Source organism: Magnolia sinica, chromosome 5 (assembly GCF_029962835.1).
Source record: "Magnolia sinica isolate HGM2019 chromosome 5, MsV1, whole genome shotgun sequence".
In the NCBI taxonomy this organism is placed as follows: Eukaryota; Viridiplantae; Streptophyta; class Magnoliopsida; order Magnoliales; family Magnoliaceae; genus Magnolia; species Magnolia sinica.
Genome location: NC_080577.1, coordinates 55,128,105 through 55,150,434, shown reverse-complemented (window position 1 = coordinate 55,150,434; position 22,330 = coordinate 55,128,105). Strand labels below are relative to the sequence as shown.

The window sequence follows — 22,330 nt, the reverse complement described above, 5'->3', positions numbered from 1 at the left end:
GTAGTTATGGGGTCTGGAAAATCGGAAGCATCTCCATCATTGATGTTTGTGGCTCCGTCTCAAGATGTCATCGGCGATGTGCCAATTTCAGGTGAGCATTTTGTTGCTTTGATCTGTTGTATCTCAGTGCTTTTAGGGATTTTGATGGTTGAATTTCTATGAAGTTCTGTTTCTACAACTTTTATTCTCTCTCTCTCTCTCTCTCTCTCTCTCTCTCTCTCTCTCTCTCTCCTTTTTTAATTTCTTTTGAAAAGGTGGCAGCAAGATAGTGTCATTGATAATAGTTTGCTTGGCGTGGAAGATGGTCAACAAGGGTTCTTCCATGCTGGATTTTGGGAGTGTTTGCGGAGCTTGAGACAGGTTTAAGGTTCTCAAAGTGTATATCCTCCATAATTGCTGGCTTCATCTTCTGCCACCAGTGTCGAGAACACGATTCTTTTGCTGATGAGGTGCAAACAGTTCCAAATTGATGGCTCTGAGGCCCGTCTCTGGAAAATATTGCTGCCGGTAAGCACCCTCAATGATGTGTGTTACAATTCTTCTAGACTTCCAAGAAATCTTTGTAAGGGTTTAAGGGAATGTATTTGCATTGGATTTTTGTAGGCATTTTCCCAGAACAAAGAAATCTATGCAGCTGTTGAGGATGAATTCATAACAATTAATTTGACGAAAAGCCCTACATAAACTGCTGTGAATCTATTGAAGCTTACTATAGAATCCAGTGTTGGTGATCTAGCAGCTCCAGAATTTATAGTTGGTTCGTGGGTATCCAAAGGGGATATTTCTACAAGCACGGTATGTTTGTTTAATTGACTTAATTCCAGGTCCTACTTCCTTCAATATGATTCACTCACTCTACTGGAAATTATGCATGTGTTCTTTCACCATTCTTTGAAATGCATAGTTAGACTATAAGAACTAAGAGTGCCACTTTCTACACAGTTAGGATCATATTCATGCTTGTGACAAATTTGAAAGCTGAATGTCTTATATCACATGAGAGAATTACACAGACTGCAGCAAGAACTGTGATAACTATTTGATTCCATTTGAACATTTATGTGATAGTTACCATGGAACTTTTGGATCTCTAAACTCACTTTCTCAAATGATGTACCAATCCGTAGTTCCTATAAGGATGCTGGTAACCTATTTTGAACTAAAAAAATTGTCTCATAACTTCTAAAGCCTTACTGTAGATTGACTTTTGATTTAAAACTCTGTTCTTGTAGCTTAGGTACAAACATATAGGTATTCCAGTTACGTGTTGAAATGAGGATGCTTTTCAATGCTTGTTGGATGCCAAGATCTATGTCCAACAATCAAATCTGTTCATGTTTTACAATGCTTGTTGGATGCCAAGATCTATGTCCAACAATCAAATCTGTTCATGTTTTACAATGCTTGTTGGATGCGACATACACTAAAAATTGTTAGGGGTGGAGGAATTTAGTCATAGAATATTTGACCTTTTACCATTGAATGCAAATTGTTGAGATATTTCCATTCTTAACTATCAATTGGTTAGCCATTAAGTTTTGGGATCTTTTATTGTTCAGGACATTTGTTGACTAGATCAACTGCAGCAGGCCTGTTTTCTGGGATCCAATCCATTCATAGAGTAGGCATCATATTCAATGATCTAAACTGTTCATATGATTGATCTGATTTTTTGTGATCCATGGTGGTCTTACAATAGAGTCCTTATTTGTATTACAAATCTTTTACACGATTGGGCATGGTTTCAATATTCCAAACCTTTAATATAACATGGACCATTCAGAGATCAAAACTATCTGCATAATTGTTCAATTTGAATAAACCATTAATATGGTTGGGTCTATTTATGATGATCTAAACTGTTCATAAGAGTTGGCCTTTTTCCAGCGATCTAAACCTATGACACGCTTGGGCCATTTCAGTGGATCCAAACTTTTCATATGATTGGCCTTATATCCATTGATCAAAATGCTTAATATGATTTGAGCAAATTTTAGTGATTCAGACTCATTATATGATTGGGTCTGTTTCCAGTGACTGATGGTAATTGACATGCTAAGTTGATCCATATCTTTCATTTGATTGTGTTGGTTCATAGTGATCCATACTGTTACAATTTTAGGGCCCTTATTCAGTGCTACAAAGCATTCAAATGTTTGGACTTGTTTTTACTAATCCAAACCATTCATATGATTGCTTTGTTTCTGTGATCCAAACCATCTATATGTTTTATAATCAACAAATCAATTAGTGGGCGCTACATGCACCAAATTTGTTAGTGGTTCAAATTATTCTTATTATTGGACTCTTTTTCAATGACACAAACCTTTGACATGCGTGCGCCTAATCAAGGGATCAAAATTGTTCATATGTTTGGCTGTTTTAAGTGATCTAAACCCCTTCATATGATTGGATCAAAACCAATTGGTAAACTTAGGCTTCTGTTTACTAAGCCAATGAATTAATGTTTTATAATCTTTGTTGGGTTACACAAGCACAAAAATTCATTATGGGAGGAATCTTGACATATCCTTGTGTTCATTTTCAACAATCTAACTAATCATACGATTAGCTAGTGTCTGGTGATTCAAATTGTTAATATGGTAGAGTTTGTTTTCAATAGTCTAAACCGTTCTTATGGTGTGACCTATTTTTTGGCACAACCCTTGGTGGATCTGTGTTTGTATTTTCACCCATTTGAGACAATTAAGTGCATGAGTGATACATGAAAGGCCCATTTTCAATTATCCAAACCATTAATAACTCTTGTTTTGTTTTTAAAGGTAGAAACTGTTCTTATGGTAGGTTCCTTTGTAGTTATCCAAACCCATTATATAATTTGAGTCATTTTAATGAACCACACCATTCATATTATTGAGGCCATTTTCAGTGATTCAAATCAATTGATATGCTAAGGCCTATGTTTCAACAATCCAAGCAAATTAATCCAAACCCTTTACATAATTTGGCATGTTTTAGTGATCCAAACAATTTGTAGTGTTGAGGCCAATTTTAGTGATCCAAAGTAATTGATATGCTTAGGCTCATGTTCAACAATCCACGCAAATGTTTTATAACCCATGTTGGTTGAATTGATGTACCAGTAATGTTAACCATGAATATTATGCTAAGTCCCATGTCTAGTGATCCAAATAGTTGATGTGATACAAAACTCAACGGATCTATTTTTTTTCTTCACCCATGTGAGACGATTGAGTGCAATAGTCATGCACAATGGGCCCATCTTCAATTATCCAAACCATTAATATCTCTTGTTTTGTTTTTACTAATAAAAACCGTTCTCATGGTTAGATCCCTTTGTAGTGACCAAAACCGTTAATCATTTACACACTTCTAGTGATGCGATGTATTATTCGAATGGTCCCATTTTCAGTAGCTAAACCATTTGTAAGATGGGCCAACCTTTTAAAATGCTTGGGGTATTTGAAGTGATCTAATGGGGCAAACCTTTTGAAATGTGCAGGTTGTTTGGAATTATCCAAATTGTTCATATTATTGGTTCTTTTTAAGTGATCCAAATCCTTTATATAATTTTAACCATTTTAGTGATCCACACCCTTTGTATTATTCAAGATGTTTTTAGTGATCCAAATCAATTGATGTGCTAAGGCCTATGTTTCAACAATCCAAGCAAACTTATTCAAACCCTTTACATAATTTGGCTTGTTTTTATGATTCAAATCATTCGTAGTGTTGAGGCCATTTTTACTGATCCAAATTAATTGATATGCTTAAGCTCATGTTCAACAATCCAACCAAGTGTTTTATAGCTTGTGCTGGTTGAATTGATATGCCACTAATGTCAAACATGAATATTATGCTAAGGCCCATGTCTGGTGATTTAAATAGTCAATGTGATACAAAACTCGGTGAATCTGTTGTGTTTTCACCCATTTGAGACAATTGAGTGCATGAGTCATGCACAATGGGCACATTTTCAATTACCTAAACCATTAATATATCTTGTTATGCTTTTATTGATAGAAACCATTCTTATGGTTGGGCCCATTGTAGTGACCAAACTTGTTAATCACTTGCTGCTAGTGATGCGAACTATTTATAAGAATAGTCCCATTTTTGGTAACCATATCATTTGAAAGATGGGCCAACCTTTTGAAATGTGATGCATGACATGAAATTCAAATATGATGTGCAAGATTTTCAGGCTTTAGATCACGTTAGTTCAGAAATAATTACACAAAATTCTGTCACGCCCTGAACTCGAAAACTGGGCTTACAAAATTCTCGATCATCGAATCTGGCATCGACAGCCTCCGTAGTACCCCATGAAATAAAAGACTACAAGGGGTGCCTATTTATAATAAAACCCTATACCCCGAAACTCGCGCCATGTGCGCAACCTATTACTTGGAGACGAAGTAATAAAAAATAACAACTAATCAAAACAATCTAAATTGTCCATGATATTCCTAATAACAATAATAGGCAAAACCTAAAGTATTAGATTAATTAGAATAGTAGGTCGCGATCATGAGAACACATGGTGGGATTTACATGACTATTGGGCCCACTCCACGAACCAAAACGCAGTCCTCTAACTAGGAGGCCCTCCCTAGATGTCATCATCGATCCAAATCGATGGTGGGGCCCTCCTCCTCCTTGAGTACGTGCGTAGGGGGAGCGTGCGTGTGCGCGTGATGTCCTCATCAAAATGCTTGGGCCATTCGAATTAATCCAATTAGGCTAACCATCTGAAATGCTTGGGTTGTTCGTAGCAATCCAAATTATCATTCATATTACTAGCTCTTTTTAAGTGATCTAAACTCTTCATATAACTTAGGCCATTTTAGTGATCCACACCCTTCGTATTATTGAGGCCATTTTTGTGATCAAAATCAATTGATATGCCAAGGCCTATGTTTCAACAATCCATGGAAGGTGATCCAAACCTATTATATAATTTTATCCATTTTAGTTATCCAAACCCTTCATATTCTTGAGGCCTTTTTTTAGTGATTCAAATTAATTGATATGCTAAGTGTCATGTTCAACAATCCAAGCAAATATTTTATAGCGCATGTTAGTAGGATTGATATACCATTAATGTTGACCATGAACATGCTATGGCCCATGTTAAAAAATCCAAGGGAATGTTTTGTAGCCCATGTAGTGTTTTCACCCATTTGATACAATTGAATGCATGAGTCATGCACAATGATCCCATATTCAATTATCCAAACCATTAATTTCTCTTATTTTGTTTTTACTAGCAAAAATTGCTCTTATGGTTAGGTCCCTTTGTAGTGAACCAAACAAGTAATCACTTAGATTCTAATGACCCATTTGAGACAATTGAGTGCATGAGTCATGCACAATGGGCACATTTTTAATTACCTATGCTGTTAATATCTTTTGTTTCATTTTACTAGTAGAAATCGTTCTTCTGGTTGGATTCCTTTATAGCGACCCAAACCGTTAATCACTCAGCTTGATTCTAATGATGCAAACTATTTATAGAAATGATCCCATTTTCGCTAACCAAATCATTCATAGGATATGCCTTCCTTTTCAAATTCTTGGGTGATTGAAGTGATCCAATTGGGTGGTAACTTTTTGTAATGCTTGGGTTGTTTGGGGTGATCTAAATCATTCGTATTATTTGCTTTTTTTAAGTGATCCAAACCCTTTATATAATTTGGGTAATCTTGGTGATCCACACCCTTCGCATTATTGAGGTTTTTTTCAGTGATCCAAATCAATTAATATGTTAAGCCCCATGTTTGTGCAATCCAAGCCAAGTGATCCAAACCCTTCACATAATTTGGACCATTTTAATGATCCAAAGCCTTCATTTTATTGTGGCCATTTATAGTGATTCAAATTAATTGATATGCATATGCTCATATTCAACAATCCAAGCAATTGTTTTATCGCCCGTCTTGTCTAGTTGATATACTGCTAATGTGAACCATGAATATTTTAAGGTCTATATTTAGTGAAATCCAAACAATTGATGTGATACAACTATTGGTGGATCTATCATTGTGTTTTCACCCATTTGAGACAATTAAGTATGTGAATCATGCACAATGGGCTAATCTAAACCTTTTGGATGATGGACATGTGTTTATTTGATTGGTTGATTTCTAGTGATCTGAACCATGAATATGCAAATGCTTGTGTTTAGTGATCAAAGTAATCAATGTTATAAAGTCCTTTGCACATTTGAAATTATGACATGTGTTTATTTGATCAGTTGATTTCTAGTGATCAGAACCATGAATATGCAAATGCTCATGTTTAGTGATCAAAGTAATCAATGTTATAAAGTCCTTCGCACATTTGAAATTATGATTTTGCTCATTTGAGATAATTAGTGCTTGAGTGGTTCACAATGGGTCCATTTTCAGTGATTCAAACCCATCTGTATCTCTCCTTATATTTTTACTGGTATAAACCATTCATATGATTGGGCCCCTTTGTAGTGATCCAAACCGTTAATCACTCAACTTGTTTTTAATAATTGAAAACTTTATGCAATTGGTCCTATTTTCATTAACCAAACTATTCAATGGATTGAGCCAACCTTTTGAAGTGCTCGGGTCACTTGAAGTGATCCAACTGGGCATCCAATATGTTGATGTTTTACAATCCTTGATAGATGCCACATGCTTCAAATTTATTTGTTCGGAGTCTAGTCACAGCTTATTTCAAGATTTCATGGTCGAACAAGATCTTTTTACGTATCCTTGACTACCGATTCATTAGTTGCTGTCAAATAATCTATTTTTTTTAGAGATTAGGAAGTTAATCTGTAAAGTTACGATTTTTTATTTTTTTTGCATGTGATTAACGTACATGGGTCATCTAACGTTGGTCCATTTTCAGTGATCCAAACCTTTAATATGATTGGGTTCGTATTTAGTTGTCTAAACATTCATTTAATCACCAACTTCCATGATCCTTGCCGTACTCGTGCATTTAGGTTTTGAGTAGTTTAAACCTTCTATTTGATTAGGGATCCACATTAACGATAAAATGAGATATCTTGCTCAATTAGACTTACTAAATAGAGAGGAGGAAAAAACTGACTGCAGTAGCTAAGTAGGAGGTCCACAAAAAATTCTAATATGTGATACATTAATGGGAACATCAGAGGACCTACTTGAGTGTACCAAAGACGGAGACGATCACCCACATCAGTACAATTTTCTTTGTGGATGGGAGACAAGTTCCAAATGGGGCCCGCGGGCCATTTTGAAGACCCCACATGCATTGGACGTGCATCAGGAAGACTCCACCTTAGGATGATGCATGTGAGCTACTTAGGAGATCATTTTAGTCATAGGATTTCTATTTTGTGTCGATCCGACCATTGGATCTTGTTGATCGGGCCATCGGGCCACCAGATCTTTTTAGATCTGGGCTCCTTGGACTTTGATCTTGATTTTTTTATTATTTTTTTATTTTTTTGTTATTTTTAGGAGTTATTTGATGGTTTAGATTGATAATATATGTCTTAGTTTTCTTATTTTGGATGATGGGCCATTTTACTTAAGTGAGTGGCATAGTTGTAATTATGCTGAATTTTAATTCCGAATTTTTCAATTATAAAACCATAAGGGGAGTGGAGTTCCAACCCTAATGGATATTTGAGAAGAAAAAAAAAGAAAAAAAGAAGAGACGCTCTCTTATGTGAAGGAATTTTCCTCGGTTTTTTTAGGGTTTGTGAGAAACCCTCCCTTCCAATTGAACCTCGTATGTGAAGGAATTTTTCTCGATTTTTTTAGGGTTTGTGAGAAACCGTCCATTCTAATTGAACTGTGGAAGGGTAGAAGCTTGTTTGGTGGTGGATTCCCCAAGGTACATCCTTCCTTTTTCTTTTATTCGAAAGGTATTATTCTTCTTCTTCTCTTATCTTCTTCTTTTCCCTTCCATTACAACCTTCTAACCCCTAGATCTTTAATTTTCTATTTTTTTCAATTTTTAAAAAACCTAATTCCAAAATCCCCAATTCTCATGAACCCTAATTTTTTAAATTTCAGATTTTCCCATTCCTAACCCTAATCATAAAACCTACTAGTCATTCCCTTGAATGTGGAACGTGCCTATGCTAAATTGGAAGTTCTATCCTTCAATCAAGCCTAGTTTTAATTTATTTATGTGATTTCTTAGCATATGGGCATATGATTTAGGTTAAATCCAATTTTATTTCTTATCGTTTACTCTTAATTACTTGGAGGATTAGTATCTTTTATTAATTGAATTACTTTATGGACTCTTTCATAATCTTCACGTTACATGCTAGCATTAAATCATGTGTCCTACATCAAATTTAGTAACAGAGAATAGGTTTGGCATAGGATTTTTGTGTTGCATCTAGGTTAGAGTCACATTTAGGGTTATTGAGTATGCATTGCATATAGGATCATATTGCTGAATTTTTGTTGGAGTATCTTATTGCTGAATTTTCAATTTGCATCCCCACTTATACCATTTCTGTAATTTCAGCATAGTAATTTCAGGTTGTCATATTCCTGAATTTTCAACTTGTAATTTTCGGATTACACCCGTGCTGAATTTTCAGTTTGCTTCCCCGAATTACAATTTTGCTCAATTTTTTGGTTAGTCTATCTAGCGTGATCTCTAGGTTAGTACTATCATTGTCATCACATTGTCTTAGGACGTAGGGTTTCCTTTAGAATGTCCTTGTGTATGCCCACTCGTTCAGAATGTGGTTTTGGCTTACATCCCACTATGAATCTAGAACAGATTGTCGAGGCCCTTAACGCTATCTACAATCGTTTGACATCTATTGAAGCATGCAATATGACCATCGCGACTCAATTGACTGTGACCAATGCATGTATCAATCAGCTTGAAGCCTCCCTTCAGGCGAACCCCGACACTTGGAAAGATGTCCAATCACAAGCCAGTGATCAAATTGAAGGATTTGAGACTATGCCACTTGCAATTATTAGCCTCACCTTAAGCCAAATTGTAGAAAATGATGATTAGCAGAATTTAATTTTCCACACTTATGCCAAGTGTGGTGGCAAAAACTGCAAGGTGATCATTGGTAGTGGCAGTTGCATTAATATGGTATCTGCTTACACCGTGGACCGCTTAGGTATGCTAGTCGTTCCTCACCCTCAGTCCTATCGAGTCTCATGGGTTGATGCATCTTCAATTCTGGTTTCTCAGCGTTGTCCCATTCCCATTCAATTTTGTTCCTATACAAACACGTTGTGGTGTGATGTTTTGCCTATGGATATAGGCCACATCATTTTGGGTAGGCCTTGGTTGTATGACAGGGAGGCAACATTATTTGATTACTCGAACACATGTTCGTTTCTATATGAAGGCAAAAGGATTGTCTTGAAGTCTCTCTCGCCTAAAAGCACATTAGAAAAGAAGGTGGACGTCAAGAAACGTAGTCCTGAACGTGTGATAAAACTCCAGCTTGAGTCTCTTCGTATAGTTAATGCCAAAGAGTCCGAAAGAAAGACTAAAATTGATTTGACATTGCATGCCCACATGGCAAGTGAGGTCACACCTAAGGTTATTATGGAGATGCCACCCGAGGTTACACCCGAGGGTAGTGTAGGGTTACCATCTGAGGTGAGTCTGGTATTGGAGGAGTCCAATGTTGTTATTCCAGAGGACATACCGGATGAGCTTACACCCATGTGGGATATTCACACATTGACTCTACCAAACCTTTATCACGATCAAATGAGACCTATGGAGGAAGTGAATTTGGAAAGACGAGTAGATAAGCCTAAGACCCCTATAAATTTCATACCCACATCTATATTCCATAGGCCTTCAGAGTTTGCACATGCATCTATACAACATATGCATGACTAGTGTTTGGAGATTAGAAAAAGAATCAATATAAGTAATCAAATATACAAAATAATTGTGGATGAGCCTAAGACCCCTATAAATTTCATACCCACATCTATATTCCATAGGCCTTCAGAGTTTGCACATGCATCTATACAACATATGCATGACTAGTGTTTGGAGATTAGAAAAAGAATCAATACAAGTAATCAAATATACAAAATGATTGTGGATGAGCCTAAGACCCCTATAGATTGCATACCCACATCTGTGTTCCATAGGCCTTCAGAGTTTGCACATGCATCTACACAACATATGCATGACTAGCATGTGGAGATTAGAAAAAGAATCAATACAAGTAATGAAATATATAAAATGATTGTAGATGAGCCTAAGACCCCTACAGATTGCATACCCACGTCTGTGTTCCATAGGCCTTCAGAGTTTGCACATGCATCTACACAACATATGCATGACTTGCATGTGGAGATTAGAAAAAGAACTAATACAAGTAATGAAATTTACAAAATGATTGCTGACTCACGCCATAGGTTTAAAGAGTTTGTTATGGGTGATGAACTCATGATTAAAAAGCATGATTCCATTTTTGTAGTTGTGGACCATTTTTCGAAAATGAGTCACTTTCTCCCATGTTCTAGAATGTTTAATGCCAGTAACGTGGCGAAGAAATTCTTTGGGGAGATAGTTCGTCTACATGGTTTGCTGAAGACCATTGTGTCATATCGAGACGTACGGTTTATGAGTTATTTTTGGAAAATTATATAGCACATGATGGGGACTGAGTTACAGTTCTCTTCGGCATACCATCCTCAAACTGATGGTCAGACGAAGGTCGTCAATTAAAGCTTAGGAAATCTGTTACAATGTCTGGTGGGAGACCATATTAGGACATGGGATGCAGTTTTGCCCACAGTTGAGTTTGCATACAACAATTCCATCAATAGGTCCATAGGAATGAGTTCATTTGAGATAGTATTTGGGTACAAGCCTAGAACGCGTATAGATCTCATACCCATGCCCGTTTCGCATAACCCATCTGAGTCCGCAGACACATTTGTACGGCATATTCATGTTTTGCATAGTGAGATAAAGAAGCGCATTAATGCTAGTAATCAACATTATAAAATCGTTGCGGATTCACATCGTAGGTTTAAGGAGTTTCAAGTGGGTGACTACGTCATGGTCTGCATAGATGAACCTAAGACCCCTATAGATTTCATACCCACGTCTGTGTTCCATAGGCCTTCAGAGTTTGCACATGCATCTACACAACATATGCATGACTTGCATGTGGAGATTAGTAAAAGAATTAATACAAGTAATGAAATATACAAAATGATTGCTGACTCACACCATAGGTTTAAAGAGTTTGTTATGGGTGATGAAGTCATGATTAAAAAGCACGATTCCATTTTTGTAGTTGTGGACCGTTTTTCAAAAATGGCTCACTTTCTCCCATGTTCTAGAATGTCTAATGCCACTAACGTGGCGAAGATATTCTTTGGGGAGATAGTTCGTCTACATGGCTTGCTGAAGACTATTGTGTCAGATTAAGAAGTATGGTTTATGATATATTTTTGGAAAACTATATGGCACATGATGGGGACTTAGTTACAGTTCTCTTCGGCATACCATCCTCAAACTGATGGTCAGATGGAGGTTGTCAATCGAAGTTTAGAAAATCTGTTACGATGTCTACTAGGAGACCATATTAGGACATGGGATGCGGTTTTGCCCACAGTCGATCTTACATACAACAATTCCATTAGTAGGTCCACAGGAATGAGTCCATTTGAGATAGTATTTGGGTACAAGCCTAAAACGCGTATAGATCTCATACCCATGCCCGTTTTGCATAAGCCATCTGAGTCCGCAAACACATTTGTACGGCATATTCATGTTTTGCATAGTGAGATAAAGAAGCGCATTAATGCTAGTAATCAACATTATAAAATTGCTGCGAATTCACATCGTAGGTTTAAGGAGTTTTAGGTGGGTGACTACATCATGGTCCGCATAGATGAGCCTAAGACCCCTATAGATTGCATGCCCATGTCTGTGTTCCATAGGCCTTCAGATTTTTCACATGCATCTACACAACATATGCATGACTTGCATGTGGAGATTAGAAAAAGAATCAATACAAGTAATGAAATATACAAAATGATTGCTGACTCATGCCATAGGTTTAAAGAGTTTGTTATAGGTGATGAAGTCATGATTAAAAAGCACGATTCCATTTTTATAGTTGTGGACCATTTTTTGAAAATGGCTCACTTTCTCCCATGCTCTAGAATGTCTAATGCCACTAATGTGGCGAAGATATTCTTTGGGGAAATAGTTCGTCTACATGATTTGTCGAAGACTGTTGTGTCAGATCAAGAAGTATGGTTTATGATATAATTTTTGGAAAACCATATGGTACATGATGGGGACTAAGCTACAATTCTCTTCGGCATACCATCCTCAAAGTGATGGTCAGACGGAGGTTGTCAATCGAAGCTTAGGAAATCTATTACGATGTCTAATGGGAGACCGTATTAGGACATAGGATGTGGTTTTACCCACAGCCGAGTTTGCATACAATAATTCCATCAATAAGTCCATAGGAATGAGTCCATTTGAGATAGTATTTGGGTACAAGCCTAGAATGCATATAGATCTCATACCCATGTCCATTTCGCATAGGCCATTTGAGTCCGCAGATGCATTTGTACGGCATATTCATGATTTGCATAGTGAGATAAAGAAGTGCATTAATGCTAGTAATCAACATTATAAAATCTCTGCCGATTCGCGTCGTAGGTTTAAGGAGTTTCAGGTGGGTGACTACGTCATGGTTCGCATTAAGGCACAAACGTTTCCCACATGGAACTGTGAGGAAATTGCATGTTGTAGTGCAGGTCCATATAAAATTTTTACAACAGTGGGCCCCAATGCATATGTGGTGGATCTTCCATCTGACATGGGCATTAGTGCAACATTTAACGCGGAGGACCTTGTGCATTGTGATGGACCCACACATCTATCTTATATTCATCCTACAAACCTTTCTCCTATCTCAGATGATGGTGTCCCTGACCCTGTCCCCTGCCCATGGCCTTTTTTAGACTTTACTTCCCACCCATTGCTTTCTTTTCCATCACTACCTGGTTAGAAAGAAGTGATCGAGGATGTTCTGAACCAGTAAGCGGTCTCTACCTGCCATGTAGGATATTAGAAATACCTCGTGAAGTGGAAGAACAGGCCGGAGTCAGACAACACCTGGATTACGAGGCAAAGTTCCGGTGCCTTGATCTTAACCTCCTCGAGCGTTATCATAGCTTTATTTCGCCAGTGGTGAATTTTCTCAGCTAGGGGGAATTGATGGGGACATCAGAGGACCTACTCGAGTATACCAGAGACGGAGACAATTACTCACATCAGCACAACTTTCTTTGTGGATGGGAGATGAGTTCCAGATGGGGTTCGTCGAGCCATTTTGAAGACCCCACATGCATTGGACGTGAATCAGGAAGACCCCACCTTGGGATGATGCATGTCGGCTACTTAGGAGATCATTTTAGTCATCGAATTTTTATTTCATGTCGATCCGACTGTTGGATCTTCTCGATCAGGCCATCGGGCCACGAGATCTTGATTTTTTTAAATGTTATTTGTTATTTTTAGGAGTTATTTGATGGTTGAGATTGATAATATACGTCTTAGTTTTCTTATTTTGGATGATGGGCCACTTTACTTAAGTGAGTGGCATAGTTGTAATTATGCTGAATTTTAATTATGAATTCTTCTCAGCCAGGGAGAATTGATGGGGGACATCAAAGGACCTACTTGAGTGTACCAAAGATGGAGATGATCACTCACATCAGCACAACTTTCTTTGTAGATGGGAGACAAGTTCCAGATGGGGCACACCAGGTCATTTTGAAGACCTCACATGCATTGGACGTGCATCAGGAAGACCCCACCTTAGGATGATGCATGTGGGCTGCTTATAAGATCATTTTAGTCATAGGATTTCTATTTCGTGTCGATTCGACCATTGGATCTTGTCGTTCAGGCCATCGGGCCACTAGATCTTTTATATCTGGGCCCCTTGGACCTTGATCTTGATTTTTTTATGTTTTTTTTGTTATTTTTAAAAGTCATTTGACAGTTGAGATTGATAATATATGTCTTAGTTTTCTTAATTTAGATAATGGGTCAATTAAGTAAGTGGCATAGTTGTAATTATGCAGAATTTTAATTCTAAATTTTTTAATTATAAAACCACAAGGGGAGTGGAGTTCCAACCCTAGTGGAGATTTGAGAAGAAAAAGAGAGAGAGAGAGAGAGAGAGAGAGAGAGAGAGAGAGAGAGAAGAGAAGCTCTATTATGTGAAGGAATTTTCCTCCTCAGTTTTTTTAAGGATTTGTGAGAAACCCTCCCTTTCAATCAAATTTCAGATTTTCCTCTTCCTAACCCTATTCATAAAACCTACTAGTCATTCCCTTGAGTGTGGAATGTGCCTATGCTAAATTGGAAGTTTTATCCTTCCATCGAACTTAGTTTTAATTGATTTATGTGATTTCTTAACATGCGAGCGTATAATTTAGGTCAAATTAGATTTTATTTCTTATTGTTTACTCTTAATTACTTGGTGGATTAACATCTTTTGTTAATTGAATTACTTTATGGACTCTTTCATAATCTCCAAGTTGCATGCTAGCTTTAAATCATGTGTCATGCATCACACATTATGTACAATGATAGTGCCCTTCAGCTATTACTGAAAAAAAGCCCTTTAACTACAATACCTAAATTCGAGAGACCATTTATCATCAAAATAAATGTTTTAAAAAATATTTTTGCTAAGATGACCTTAAATTGTGATTATGAGCCTCTACCATGGAATAAGAGTATGTTAGGATTTATATAATATTTTAATTAAAATGGTAAGGATTTACCAATGAGGGGTTGTAAAATTAAAGTGTCTACAAGAGAAAACACACATCTACAACACCTGCCATGTAAGAATGCAAGTTAAAATGGGTTATAACTAAATTATTTCCCTTATTTCAAGTTTTACTCGGTAAAAAATACAAAACAAAAAATAAGAACATAAAAAGAAAATGGAAACTATAAAAACTAAAAAGAAGAAAAGAAAAAAGGAGGAGAATTTAAACAAATGATGGTTCTTGAGCAAGAAGCAAGAAGAACATTAAAAGAAGAAGAAGAAGAAGAAGAAGAAGAAGAAAATTAAAAAAGTAAGAAGAATCTAAACAGAAGATGGTTCTTGAGCATGATTTCCAAGTAGGTGAAAACTAAATAATGTCCTAAATTTTTTTGTTAGAATGACCTTTTATCAATAAATGAAACTTCATATACAGGTTAACTTCCCGATCTCTAAAAAATTAGATTATTTGAAAATACTAATTATGAATGATTTTTTTTTAAAGCAAGCTAATCTTCATGCTAATGGTCTTTCTTATTTTAGGATACTCTTGATCTTAGTAAGGTTTGATAGTTTACACATATAGCTAATTACACCTTAAGCACATAATACACGATTTCAATAAATGCCGAATATCATTTACCTCCAATAAAAGGATAGTCACATCCATAGTCAAGGATGAGCCTACCCCAATCATTTTTTTTTCTTCTTTTACTTAGATCTAAGGATTCAAAAGATGTGAGGTTTCACTTCCTAAAACCTATCACGAGTTTGGGCGAATGGCTTTGGTTGTGGGTTTGCTCCCCATAAACATGAGTTCGATTCCCTTCCTCATGGGTTACTCGAGTTTGGGCAAATGACTTTGGTTGTGGGTTTTCTCCCCATAGATACGAGTTTGATTCCCCTCCTCGTGGATTGCCCGTCATGAGTTTGGGTGAATGGCTCTGGTTATGGGTTTGTCTCCATAGACAAGAGTTTGATTTCCCTCCCCGTGGATTACCTGTAACGAGTTTGGGCGAATAGCTTTAGTCGTGGGTTTGCTTCCCATAGACACAAGTTTGATTCTCGTCCCTGTGGATTACTCAAGTTTGGGCAATGACTTTGGTCGTGGGTTTGCTCCCCATAGATACGAGTTTGATTCCCCTCCTCGTGGATTACCCATCATGAGTTTGGGCAAACGACTTTGGTCATGGGTTTGCTTCCCACAGACACGAGTTCAATTCCTCTCCCCGTGGATTACTCGTCACGAGTTTGGGTGAACGCCTTTATTCGTGGGTTTGCTCCCTATAGACATAAGTTCGATTCCCCTCTCAATGGATTACACGTCACGAGTTTAGGCGAACGTCTTTGGTTGTGGGTTTGCTCTCCACAGACACAAGTTTGATTCCCCTCCTTGAGGATTACTCGTCACAAGTTTGGGCGAACAAATTTGGTCATGGGTTTTCTCCCCACAGATACAAGTTCGATTCCCTTCCCAGTAGATTACCTATTACGAGTTTGGGCAAATGGTTTTGGTCATGGGTTTGCTCCCTATAGACACGAGTTCGATTCCCTTCTCTGAGAATTATCCCTCACAAGTTTGGGCAAACGGCTTTGGTCATGGTTTGTCTCCCCACAAACATGAGTTCGATTTCCCTCCCTCCTAATTACTTGATATACGTGGTTGGCGGGTGATTGCATGCATCCGTAGGGAATAATCTCACCTTAATGGGGTGGGGACACCCTATCGTTATATAATAAAATAAACTTCCAAAAGTTTTTTTTTTAATCCTCATATCTAGAGACTCTTGAAATCTTAATCCTCAATTTCATTATCTATCGTCATTGACGAAAAGGTTGGGGTAAGGTCTCATGAGTGTGAACATAGCTTCCTTTTAATTGGACTATCTTCAATAGGCAAAATCACACACGACTTTACACAAGGGTTGATTAGCTATGGAATCAAAGTAATAACCATTGATCCTTAATTTTATATTGAAATTTCTTTTATGAAAAGTGCAATGCCTTCCATTTAAGATACACAAATGTTTCTGTTGGATAAAGGCATGCCCAATTTATTTCATGATACACTACTTTTTTTCTTGAGAGATACAAAGATTCTATTGAAAGCACTGCCAAAAGGCAAGAAAAGAAGTACAACCTAATGCTAAAAAAAGACAATATTCGTAGCCTTAGCAAGTGTTTGAAATATCAGTATCGCATTACGTTTCGCACCCTTGGGATGTAGATACCCATCGGTTATCGCATGAGATATATCGGTTGTATCACGTAATGTATCGTTATTGTTGTAAACATGGGGAGACATTGGGAAATTGGTTGAATTTTTCAATGAAAAACAAAACATTATTAAAAAAAAAAAAAAAAAAAAACAAGTGCACATTATAGGTTTTGTTTGTATGGGGTCCTAATCTATGCAGTGTCTAACCGAATTGATGCAAGTATATTCAAAGTCTATTAATATAATTTATAAATGTAAGAAGATATCTGCAAACACAAGCAATACATTCAAAAAAAAAAAAAAAAAACAAAACAAAAAAGGAAAAGAATCACCAGATCAAGTTACATACATGTTTGATTTTATGTTTAGATACAAAGATTGCAACTGATTTGTGAGAAATTGGGAATTTTTGAATTTTTTTTTTTTTTTTTTTCAGTTTTCCACAAGTTGGCTCATCTCCTCCAAATCTTGAAATTGAAGCTCCCAATCCATGATTTTTCATTAAAACATGAAAAATCATGTATTTGTAACAATTTGACATTGATTTAACATGATTTAAAAGGAAAGAAAATGATTAAAAAAAATGCTCACCAAATCAAACATGTGGGATATATTGATCTATTTCCATTTATTTATTCACATACATTGCGTTGCTTGCTCATCCATTGAAACTTTCTCCTTTTAATGATAAAATGTGCCGCATGTATTTCTCTAAGTTCTTATAAAAATCTAGGGCTCCCTTTGTCTAGCATTTGGGAGACTTGGTCCATGATTGTTCCATACTATGCCCATTTACTGTGATCAATAAGTTTTCTTCTGACTTGCCCAATTGTTGACTGCATCGTTCAGGTTTGTGTTGGTCAGTTGAATTTCATCACGAACCAATCCCAATGTATGAGAATTACTATGACTATGTATGTAGAGTCATACTTGATTTAGCATTCATGTCATAGTTTATATCTATTAACTTGAAGCATTTTTACCATATTGTGTATCTTTTTAAATATTTGGATTGTGAATTTAAAGTGGGACATCCACGCAAATCCCTGATTTGTTTACCTTTCTTTACAAGGAAATGTTTAGTGCATCATTGGACTAACCTTTTGAAAAGCTTGGACAATGTTTAGTGCATCAAACCACGAATTTGATCAGCTGATAATTTAGTGCATCATTCATCCATAATTGGCAATTTTCAATGATCCAAATCATTAATATCTCACAAATTACGGTTTTAGTGGTACAAATAGTTCACATGATTTGATCCTTCGGAGTGATCCTAATCGTTGATCACTCGGCTTGTTTCAAGTAATATAAATTTTTATATGATGTCCCATTTTCCTCACCATGCCATTTATAGGATTTGGACTTACCTTTTGAAAAGCTCGAGCCATATGAAGTAATCCAATTGGGCTAGTCTTTTATCCCATTTTCTCTAACCAAACTGTTTTTAGGATTGGACCAACCTTTTTTAAAAGCTTGGGCCTTTGTTGCATGTCCATGCATGCATCAGGGGGATTGGTTTCCCTTCCATGCAATGAATGCTCAACCCCTGAAAAGTGGCAAAAGATCTACTAACATACCTTTTGCCTAGAGGTTGCCATTTTGTTTAACCATGTTGCATCTGCTATTGTTGTTTCTGGTTGCTTTTGTTGGCTCTCTAGTGCTTTTGTTGATTCTCCAGAATTTCCTAGACTACAGAATTGGAGGGGCAACTATTCAGGCGAAGATGTCTCTTCTTTAGGGAGGGTGTTGCATGTCCATGCATCGGGGGATTGGTTTTCTTTCCATGTAATGAATACCCCAAACCCAAAAAAGGATAAACATGCCTTTTTCCTATGATAGACTAAAATTTGCGTTGCAAAAACAACGCTTCTCAATTCAATATAGTGAAAATTGAAAATTTTAAAACGACCAAAACAGTACCCATATTAATTGATGTAGGGACCAGGGTCCAAATGCTATTATATTAATATCAAGTTGCAAATTGACAGCTAACCTCCTTGTTATTTCCATCAACTACACCAACTGTTGCTACATCTATGATGCGTGGATTAAATAACATATCCAGATATTGTTCTTCAATCTATCAGGGAGTTGGCTAGAAAACTTGTAGGTGAGCACATCTGCACAAAAAATTGCAATTTAAATAGTAGTCATAGCATGTTTATGAAAACACAATACTAATGAATGATGTCTATTTGAGTAAGAAGTCTTAGATGGTTGTCCAATATTATAATTTTACGGAATCTTGCGTTCAAGTGGTCAAGTATGTGTTTAGATGCCTTGAATGGTGTTGAGCAGTTCTATGAGGGAAAGAGTGCTAAGATCATTTACAGTAGAGCTGAATGGGTATGCTTTAATAGTCTAGTTGAGCTGCAAACCATGAAAGACCGTGCCTATGATCAATCTTCTTTTTAAATTGAAACTTGCTTACTCATTTACAATTTTCTTGTTGTTTGTGGATGTTGCACAGGAAGAATGACAATATAAATATGAACTCCTCTTGGAAAAAAACTAGGGAATTAGCCTCTCTCTCTCTCTCTCTCTCTCTCTCTCTCTCTCTCTCTCTCTCTCTCCCCCCCCCCCCCCATAACCCAAAAAAAAAAAAAACCCCTAAGTGAACTTCCAGATGTATATCAATTATGATCTTTTGCATTCATTAGCTGTCCACGGTCCATTTGTGAGTTTATCTGGTAGATTTCAAGAAACTTGTCTTTTACATTGTTTAGCTGTCCACGGTCCATTTATGTTTTATCTAGTAGTATCATGTATTTCAAGCAACTTGTCTGGAATGTTATTCTTGTACTTCAATTGTCTTGTTGCATGCTAACCTGACCTAATTTTTGAACAGGTCCAATTTATTTGACCTATACTCGTTAAAATTAGGTTGAAATCATGGATGGGATCTATTAGGTGGCCCTAGCTTCGAGAACCCATTGACAGCCCTACTGGCCCTAACGTAAATGGGTCAAATTTGGGTAGGGCTATATTGACCCATTAAATTGATATGTCGGGTGATTTTGATTTCAACATGACCTAGGCCAAACTCAATTTTTTATGGCTTGGGTCTAGGTCCAAAACAACAATTGGGTTCCATTACTGAGTTTCTATTCTTTGATAGTCGTTTATATGGCCACATTTTCTAGAAACCTTGTGTGTTTGGATTTTAGGTTGGTGCCGGATCCATCAATCATGTGGTAAGTTCATTGTACATACAAAAGATCACTAAAAATTCACTGAGATGGGCCACCCCACTAGGAACAATCTAGAATTGCACCGAATCCAACACATGAAGGTGATATTGAGGTTCCATTTTGTAGAGAGGGTTGAGATGAGGTGTGTGCCCAATCAACGATCACAATTGCCTATTTTTTAAATGTGTTTGAGAGAGTTTAGGCTTTGAATTTGGGTTGTCTTTGAATAATTCAAACTATTTATACGATGTTTCTTATATGGTAGATAGATAACCAATAAAATCTTTACATATGATTGATACATTCAATCGAAGAGATTTTTGGGTCATCCCGCATTCGGGATGTCAATGGGTTCTAGACCCATGGGTCCGGGTACTTGATGGACCTGGCATAACTTTAAGGGGTCTAGGTCCCATAGATAAATTTGAACAGGCCATATATTTCCTTTCCTTTTCTTTAAAAATTTTAGGTACTGTCATTAACAATAAGAGTTGGGCTTTTGGCATGGCTTTATCCTTGGGCAGGTATTCTAAGCTCGATTGGATGGATATATTAGCAAACTGAAGAATATATCAATGGTCAATTGAAAAATAAACATGGTGGTACTTTTATCCGAGTAAATAATGGTAACATAGGTCCATTTTTACTAATAAATGTGATTTTTTTCTTTTGATTGATGAGGGATGGGGACCAAGGATTGATGCCCAATCAACGATCACAATTGCATATTTTTTTAAAACATGTTTGAGAGTTTAGGCTTTGAATTTGGGTTGTCTTTGAATAATTCAAACTATTTATATGACGTTTCTTATATGGTAGATAGATAACCAATAAAATCTTTACATATGATTGATACATTCAATCGAAAAGATTTTTGGGTCATCCCACATTTGGGATGTCAATGGGTATGGGTCCGGGTACTTGATGGACCTAGCATAACTTTAAGGGGTCCAGGTCCCATAGATAAATTTGAACAGGCCATATATTTCCTTTCATTTTCTTTGAAGGGTCCAGGTACTTGATGGACCTGGCATAACTTTTAAGGGGTCCAGGTCCCATATATAAATTTGAACAGGCCATATATTTCCTTTCATTTTCTTTGAAAATTTTAGGTACTATCATTAACGATAAGAGTTGGGCTTTTGGCATGGCTTTATCCTTGGGCCGGTATTCTAAGCTTGATTGGATGGATATATTAGCAAACTGAAGAATAAATCAATGGTCAACTGAAAAATAAACATGGTGGTACTTTCATCCAAGGAAATAATGGTAGCATAGGTCCATTTTTACTAAGAAATGTGATTGTGTTTTTACTTTTGATTGATGAGGGATGGGGACCAAGGATTGATGATGACTTGCCCAAGCTGCCTATGACTCATCCCAGTCTCAATTGGAATCATGACCAAATGATTCAGCTGGAATTGTTGAGTCAAAACACAATGATGAGGGCATCTACTTTCTTTATTGATGCAGTTCTCTATTTATCAGTACATGCCAAGTAACCAAACGTAGGTTATCAGTATTATGTGCTTAACTCTTCTTTTTTCTTTTTCTTTTTTTCCAGTGTGGCACTACCGAAGAACATAAAGAGGCGAGGTATGGAATAATCCATGAAGATAAGGAAACCATTTCCTTTGAACTTTGCTTACTAGTTATCTTGCATTATGCAATGAAAAGGCCAAATTGACATGTGGGTTTTGAGTTCCGACTTGAATAGGCTTGGGCCTGTAAGGACTCACTGACGAGCTTAGGCTAGATTTAGCCTAGGTCGGCCTTGCCTATGGGTCAACTGACTCAGACCGCTTTTGAGGAGGGTTCAAACCAAGCTAATTGAGTGGCGTGTCGGGTTCAAGCTAGACATATGGCCTTTTAAGAAAATGGGTCAAACTTGGCTTGAACCCCGTCCACATAGGTTAAAGGGTTGGGCAACCCAAAAACTCAAAATAAAATAAAGAAAAAGTATGGATAAATTCTTTGTCTAGACTCAAGCCCAAACTGATTTTTTAACGGGTCCAATTTATTAAACCTGAACTTGTTAAAATCTGGTCAGGTTCATTGGGTACGCTTGACTTTGGGTACCCATTGATAACACTACCCTTGCCTTCATTTTTGAAGACCTAGACCAAGACTGAT

At 36.8% G+C, this 22,330-nt stretch overlaps 1 long non-coding RNA gene across 3 annotated transcripts; it reads left to right on the top strand.

The window, feature by feature from the left end:
- The first annotated feature begins 280 nt into the window (after positions 1–280).
- On the top strand, positions 281–22,004 carry LOC131246052 (uncharacterized). 3 transcript variants are annotated; one of them, XR_009171128.1, is made up of 3 exons: positions 281–795; positions 20,722–21,705; positions 21,762–22,004. It is a non-coding gene; the product is annotated as an uncharacterized LOC131246052 (long non-coding RNA). The 3 variants fall into 3 exon arrangements; XR_009171129.1 differs by lacking the exon at positions 281–795 and having other exon boundaries at positions 21,107–21,151; positions 21,250–21,705; XR_009171127.1 differs by lacking the exon at positions 281–795 and having other exon boundaries at positions 20,166–21,705.
- Positions 22,005–22,330: the final 326 nt, after the last annotated feature.